Source organism: Selaginella moellendorffii, unplaced genomic scaffold (genome assembly GCF_000143415.4).
Source record: "Selaginella moellendorffii unplaced genomic scaffold, v1.0 SELMOscaffold_83, whole genome shotgun sequence".
NCBI lineage: Eukaryota > Viridiplantae > Streptophyta > Lycopodiopsida > Selaginellales > Selaginellaceae > Selaginella > Selaginella moellendorffii.
The window spans coordinates 372,440-380,136 of NW_003314344.1; positions in this window are offsets into that span (position 1 = coordinate 372,440).

The following is a 7,697-nucleotide window of genomic DNA, read 5'->3' on the forward strand; positions in this document are numbered from 1 at the left end:
CCACACTGTGATACCCCACCTCTGTAAAGCCCTCTCAGCTTCCACCAAGTTCCATACAAGCTCACCAGCGTGTTTGAAACGTAGAGATCGTTCATTCCACGCATTTTCTTCTTGAAATCCACATTGCCGAAGCTGCCAGGACGGGAATCGCCACAATCATCGCCTCTCAAACAAGTCCAAATCCTTGCCATTTGGAAGGAAATTTCTCGCACAATCCAAGCACATCCCACCTCCTGCCGGATGGATCTCATCTACATTGTAAATGCAAGACAGAAGGAGCGCATGGGCGAGCGCCTCTGCAAGGCGAAAACGAATGTCCTTACAAAGTTTCTTATTTTTAATCTCATAGCTTTCCTCTTCTAGACTCGTTTGAAGCTCCTTACAAGAGAGTTGGCTTCGAATTATCTCCAGCACTCGCAACACCAAAGCTAAAAGCCACGGTTAGATCTTTTGACTTCATGGTTCCAAGGGGTTGTGAAACTGGATCTTTCAATCATCTTCTTCATCACCAGCAACGTTACACTCGTGCACCTCACACCCGAGCTCTAGTTTCTGCCGGGCTCTCCATTCGCAGGCGATTATCATCTGGTTGATTACTTTGACTTGTGTTCGTAAATACATTCCGGGAAAGAAAGGAATGCCTTTGAGCTGTAGCCTTCAACATTGAGCAGATGGCCATTAGCTTGCCCACTGTGTGCTGACTTGAATAAGTTGCAAAAATCTTTTGGAATTTCGATCATCAAGATCACCTTTTGCATCAGTATAGCCGATGGCTACATAAGCTTTAAGACTAGAGTAAACAATTTTGATGTACCTTGGAGATAGATTAGAATTTTCCATGTTGCATACCAGTGTTTCTAAGTGTGCAATAATTCTAGTAGTATATTTCTATTGAAAGAGAATTAATTTGCAAAGATAATGATCACGTTTAATTTGTAAGATAATTCACAAAGAACTGTCATTTTAAATTGTTTGGTGATACATGCTTTGACTTCAGCTAATATGTGCTTAGTAGATGCAATTATTAAGTCATCTATGTAAATTGCAACCATTATGAATTTTTTGTTTTATGATAAATATAAATATTCCAATCAAGTGATGCATGAGTTCATTAATGGTGTTATACCATATACTAGAGGCTTGTTTTAAACTATACATATATTTCTTTTAACTTTGAGACATATAGAGAGGTTGATCAACTTTTCTATTAAAACATTCATTTGATGTAATTCCAAGTTTTAAAAAATAATACTTGGATGGATTTGCCACAGGAGAAAATATCACTATATCATTAATTTTTTATTTTTGAGAGTATCCTTTCATCTGAGACAAGTAAGATATTTAATTTTAAAGATCCAGTTTTAATTAAGAATTCTCATCCATGGTTCAGCAAAAACATATTCTCAAGATTGATTAGCAATGAGTGCCTCATATTCCAAGAGAATTACTTGCCACAACTTCTTGGCACTAATGCTTGAAAGAGTTTCATTAAGTGTATATATAATACCACTATAAAGTTTACAACTACAAATTATATGAAGCCGGTCGTCACCTAGATTCTTTTGCAATTAGAGAAGGAAAGACAACAAAAATACTAAAACAAGGAGGAAAAAGGATGAATATAGTCTTATATACCCTAGAGGTTTTAGAAATAACCTTAAAAGATAATCCAAAATTTAACCTAGGTATAATTATATTAATAGTTGTTTTTTTTTTTTCCAAATGGTTATATGGCCTTATATAGAATCTTATTTCAAATAATCTAACAAACCTGATATTTATCTAGCAAGAAAGCACAGAGTACAAATTTAAAGAAGTTGACAAGAATATTTTTTTCGCAAACATCTTATTTTATGTTTTAATAAATACTCCTATTATGACATGTAGTAAAAATTTAAATTGTTAGAACAAGAAGTGTCATTTAGAACATTTTTATCTATATAATGTATAGAGAGTTTTGAAATTATTAAGTTCACCATAAATTTTATATTTTAAAGTTTATAAAGTTTGTATTCTGAGGGCCAAGTGTATGGCTACAATGCCGTATACTAATATTAGCATAGTAGGATTTTGGTAGCTGTCGAATTGGTTTCAATCCAGACCATTCGCGCCTGTATATAAGCTAGAGTTTTTGGGTTAATTGATATGCACATTTTCTGTATTCCCTTTCTATATTCTAAGCACTCACATTAGTGGAGGTAAGAGGCATCTTTGATTAAGAAGTGCTTGGATTTAGGATTTTGGTTTAGATTTAGCTTTTGTATTGTCTAAATTTAGTTTTTTCCATTTCCTTTCTTTTGCTCTTTTTTTTTAGGATTTTGGTTTAGATCTAACTTTTTGAATTGTCTAGATCTACCATTTCCTTCTAGCTTTTTTTTTGTTATTTCTCTTCTTTTGATTTTTCTTTGTTCATCTTCATGGTAAATCAGCAATCTCCTCCTTTGACTCTAGAGTAGCAGTTGTTACAATTGCTTGATGCTATGCGCTTGCAATTGAACAACAAAACTCAATTAATAGCAGTGTTCATGGCACATGGTATAATTCCTCTTGCTCTTGGTGTCAATCCTCGCGTTTGGCCGGAGTTCTTTCGCGGGAATCCTGGGGATGATGTGTACCATTGGTTCGATCACTTCACGGTGATTGCCACATATCATTCTTGGGATGATGCTTGACATTTGTGTGAGTTTCCCACGTGTCTTCAAGGGACAACATTGTAGTGGTACAATGGTTTGAGCGTAGCCACTCGTGGGGATTGGAGTGTTCTCCCGGACATTTTCAAACGCGCCTTCGGACATGCTGATGACTATGATAATGCCTTCTAACAATTGCATCGTCTTCGCTAAGGGCCATCTGAGTCGGTGATGCAATTTGGTGTTCGTTTCCGAAGTCTTTTGCTTCATGCGGAGCCAAATATGTCGGAGCGGATCAAGCTAGAAATATTGTGGCTAGCACTTCGTCAAGATCTTGTCAGACTTGTGCATGCACTTGCTCCTGCCACCCTTGACGATGCTTGGCACAATATTATGAAACGTCACCTCTTCCACTTCTCGCTGCACGTCCTTCAACTCCACTTCCTATGGGTGATGGTCCTGTTCCAATGGAGGTTGATACTGCTGCTGCTCAAGTCCAAAGACAAGGGCGAGGACGTGGTCATGGCCATAATATTCACTGTTGGGCGTGTGATGAAGTTGGTCATACTTATCGGCATTGTCGGCATTTTCCAGATTAGCGATCTCCATTTCTTGGCTGTAGACCTTGGCATCAGCAATGTCTTGTTGGTGCTGCTGCTATGGAAGGTTTGGACACCGAGATGCATCTGGGAAACGAGGAGTCACACAAGTAATAGAGGGAACTTACGCAAATAAATCAATGACCTTTCTATCTTTCTTTTGGGAGTATCATCAAGGGGTTCACTTGACATCGGTTCATCTAGTATTTACGTTCTAAGCTCGTTTTTTAAACAAGAGGTCTCCTATTATTCTCTCCATAATAATTATTTGTATTTCTCCATCATTTAATGTGTTATTTAGAACCTATTGAATACCTACTAGCAGAATACAATCTATAAAGAAAATTAATATACTTAAAATTAATACTAAAATAGTAATTAACAGTTTTAGTTTTACTGTAATGTGTGAAGATACATTTTAATATCATTTGTATATTAAACTTTTTAACTTCCTCTGTAGGAGTAGAGAATATACTTAGAATACCTAGATATATTCTAGAATGTTCTTTAATTTAATGGTTCTAAAACTTTTCTTTAAATCATTAGTAATCAAGTTTAAATATTAATATTCTTAATTATCACTAATATAAAATATATTTACCATCCTAAGTTTGTATCTTCTCATCAGGTTATAGGGAAAGTTAAAACCCTAAAACTTTTTATACACCTGAAACTCATTCTAAAACTTACAACATAATTTTTACTACACAATATGTTTGGATATAAGAGTGTCTAAGGCTTTTACCACCAAAGCACTTGCAATTATAAGTATTACTATAGTGCACCTGAATTTGGAGTTGAATTCCAAGCCTGTTGCACTACGAATCGAGGGTCTAATACAATCTCATGAGCACCAGCTCCCCGTATCCAGCTCCTACATGCAAAATGGTGTGAGATGGAGTTTGGCACAATTTTGGCATACCAATGGCTTAACACAAGGAGGAGGGTACCCCACTGACTAAAGCAACGTGGAACTTGGGTTTAGACCCAAGTCGGATGCAGAACAAAGAGCGACATAACTTAGTGGGAGCTAAACTAATGTCTCAGGTGGTCAAACATGCATTCTCACCATTATCCCTACTACACATTTGGAACCCCCATAGCTGCCCCCCCCCCCTCAGCTAGAAACACATAGGAGTTCCTACCTTATGTCCATTTGGCTAAGTACAGATGCTAAGCTTAGTTTACTAACACTTGGACAAAAGGGGCTAATGATAGGAACTAGCAATACCGACCTTCTGCCGTCATGGCAGTAAGGGAAGAGTGCCCGTAAGGATTGGCCGACAAGTATCTTTTGATACCCGAAGTCACATTCGCGACATTCTCCCCCCCTTGGGGAAGATTAACGTCCACGTTGATACATACCCAAGTCTAGCAAACTGTCAAGGAAACAACTCTGAAAGTTAATAGAAAGCACACTATATGGGAAATACACTGACTTAAATGAGTTATGGAACAACCTTTCCTCTACGTCCAAAGATGTTAAGACTCAAACACCCTCCGGCCGTCACCGACAAGGAAATGACTAATAGAGTTAGCCACCCTTGCTACTCTGAGTACCACTCGGCTTACAAAGGAATGATACATCCCTGCCTGCAGGGACATAGGGAGAAGGCCAGAGGCCCAACTTCCCTTGAGCAAGAAATCAACCCCATCGGGAAGATTTAGACAACTATTATAAACTGGCAGATTAAATTGTTTACACGACCATGCCCCTTTTTTCAAAAATGAGTCATCGAGAGAGAGGCAGGGACTTGTGATCAGTCTATAATAATTATCCCCATGGTTATGGATTAGACCCATGCACTAAAGTGCCGAAGTCAGCCTGCCAAAACTGACCCAAGTACTAATGAACGAGAGAAACGAAACTTTGATTTATATAAATATATAACTTTATTGATTTACAAGATTTATTACAAAGTTTACAAAAGCTAATCTTTATTACTATTCTCATACTCCGTGACAAGCTCACGAGCATGTGTAAGATTACTAAGAGGCTCCCACATTGATTCACAAGTTAGATAACCTTTCCACTTAACTAGATACTCTTGACGTTTGGCATGTTTAAGCCAGCGTGTATCCAAAATAGCTTCAGCCTCATACTCAGGTTCACCATCAATGATCGTTGGTGGAGGACGAATGTCTATAAAACGTTCCTCAGCAGCATGATATAATGCCAGTAAATTGACATGAAACACATCATGTACATGAGAGAACTCATCCAGAAGATCCAACTTATAGGATACATCACCAACTCGTCTCAACACCCAATAGGGTCCAGCATATCTTGGTAACAGCTTCCGAGATAAGATCCCTTAATGTTCAAGTTCCCGGAAGATAGCCATACCTGATCTCCCACTTGATAGGATACATCTCGACAATGTTGATCCTTATCACGTCGATACCTATCCTGAGCTTTGCCCATCGCCTCAATAGCTCTAGACAAACCTTGGGGTAGCTACTTCGCATAAGTCTCAATAGGCGGGACCAATACTTTGGACATTAGTTTCGGTACAACAATCTGTTGAGGCACTCCACGAGCATTCCCTTGTAGCATCTCCTATGGAGAACAGCCAATAGCACTGTGAAATGTGTTGTTATAACAGATTTCTACTGTATCCAAATGCTCAACCCAATCGCGTTGGTCTGCCGCGACATAGTACCGCAGATAATCCTCAAATTGAGCATTCACACGTTTGGTCTGCCCATCAGTTTGAGGATGATAAGTTGTACTAAACTTCAACTTGGTACCAAACAATTGGAACAGTGTGCCCCAAAACTTCCCCATAAACCTCGAATCTCTATCCAAGATTATCTCTTCGGGAAGACCACGAACCCACACTACTTCATGGAAAAAGAGCTTCTCTTGCCAATGAGCTTGCTTTGGCATAAGCTTAGGCTACGTAGCAAAGTAGCTCAGTGTGTTACTATCTGTATAAACCTTGGTGTGTCCACCCAAGTAGTGTCTCCAATGTTCTAGGGCCAACACTATAGCAAACATCTCTTTCTCATGCATTGGCCATCTTCGTTGAATTTCATCCAATTTCTTGGAATAGAATGCAACGGGACAACCATGTCGCCTTAGCATAACACCAACTGCTTTGTCACAATCTTGTTTCAACACGGCAGCAATAGCATAGCTAGATGCATCACAATGCACTTCAAAGGGTTTATCAAGATCTGGAATCTTGAGAATAGGAACCGTAGTCAAGATCTCCTTCAACCATACAAAAGCATGCTAACAAGCTGGTGTCCAATGAAACAGTATACTACTCTTCGTTAACTCAGTCAACAGAAGAGCAATTCTTGCAAAATTGTAGACAAACTTGCAATAGTATCCTGCCAAACCGAGAAAGGAACGAACATCTGATACAGTGGTTGGAACTTCCTATGACTTCACCGCTTCCACCTTCTTTAGATCTACCTCAATTATGCCACCACCAACTATATGTCTGAGAAAGTTTACGTGCAATTGTCCAAAAGCACATTTACTTTCTTTAGCATACAGTTTGTACTTCTGATACACTAGCTCCAAGTGTTTCAAATGATCCTCCAACGTTTCATTGAAGACTAGAACATCATCAATATATAGGACAACAAATGCATCTAAATAATCTCCAAATATTCTATCCATCATAGTGCTGAACGTTGCCAGAGCATTGCATAACCCAAACGGCATGATAAGGAACTCATAGGATCCATATCGAGTTTTAAAGGCTATCTTCTCCACATCTTGATCTGCCACCCATATCTGATGATACCCGGACCGCAAATCAAGTCGCATAAAATACTTAGCCTTTAAGAGTTGGTAAAAAAAATCATCAATGCGAGGCAAAGGATAATTGTTCTTAACTATGATCTTGTTGAGTGCCTGATAGTCTATACACATCCCCATGGATCCATCCTTTTTTCATAACAAAAAGGATCGACGCTCCATAAGGTGACTTGTTTTGTAGCGCATGTGATTTTGACCCTTTATCCTATGGTGATTTACCATAGGATAACACTACGAAGCTGAATCTAAACCCTCTTTGTGCCACATGACAGATGCCACGTGTCCAAAGAAACGTGGTGTGGAACCTAAGGTTCAAGGCCTTGGGCCACTGAATAAAGGAATGGTGCCAAAATCCTAAGCATGGAGCCAAGGAGTGATGGAATCGAACCACGGAGCAACTCCCGAGCATATAGCCTATGGAGCAACCAGCATCCCAATGCCAGGACTAGCACGGAAAATGGAGCCAAATGGAGTCTAGTGCTATTTCGGCATACCGGTGGCTTAACGTGAGGATATGGGTACTCCACCAGCTAGCATGGAATGGAACTTGGGCTTAGACCCAAGCCAGACGTTGAACAAGGACAGGCACGCAAGCGAGAACTAGACTATGCCTCAGGTTGGTCAGCCATACCCGACCTACCCACTATCCCTACTATACATTTGGAAGCCCCCACAGCCCCCCCCCCCCCCCCC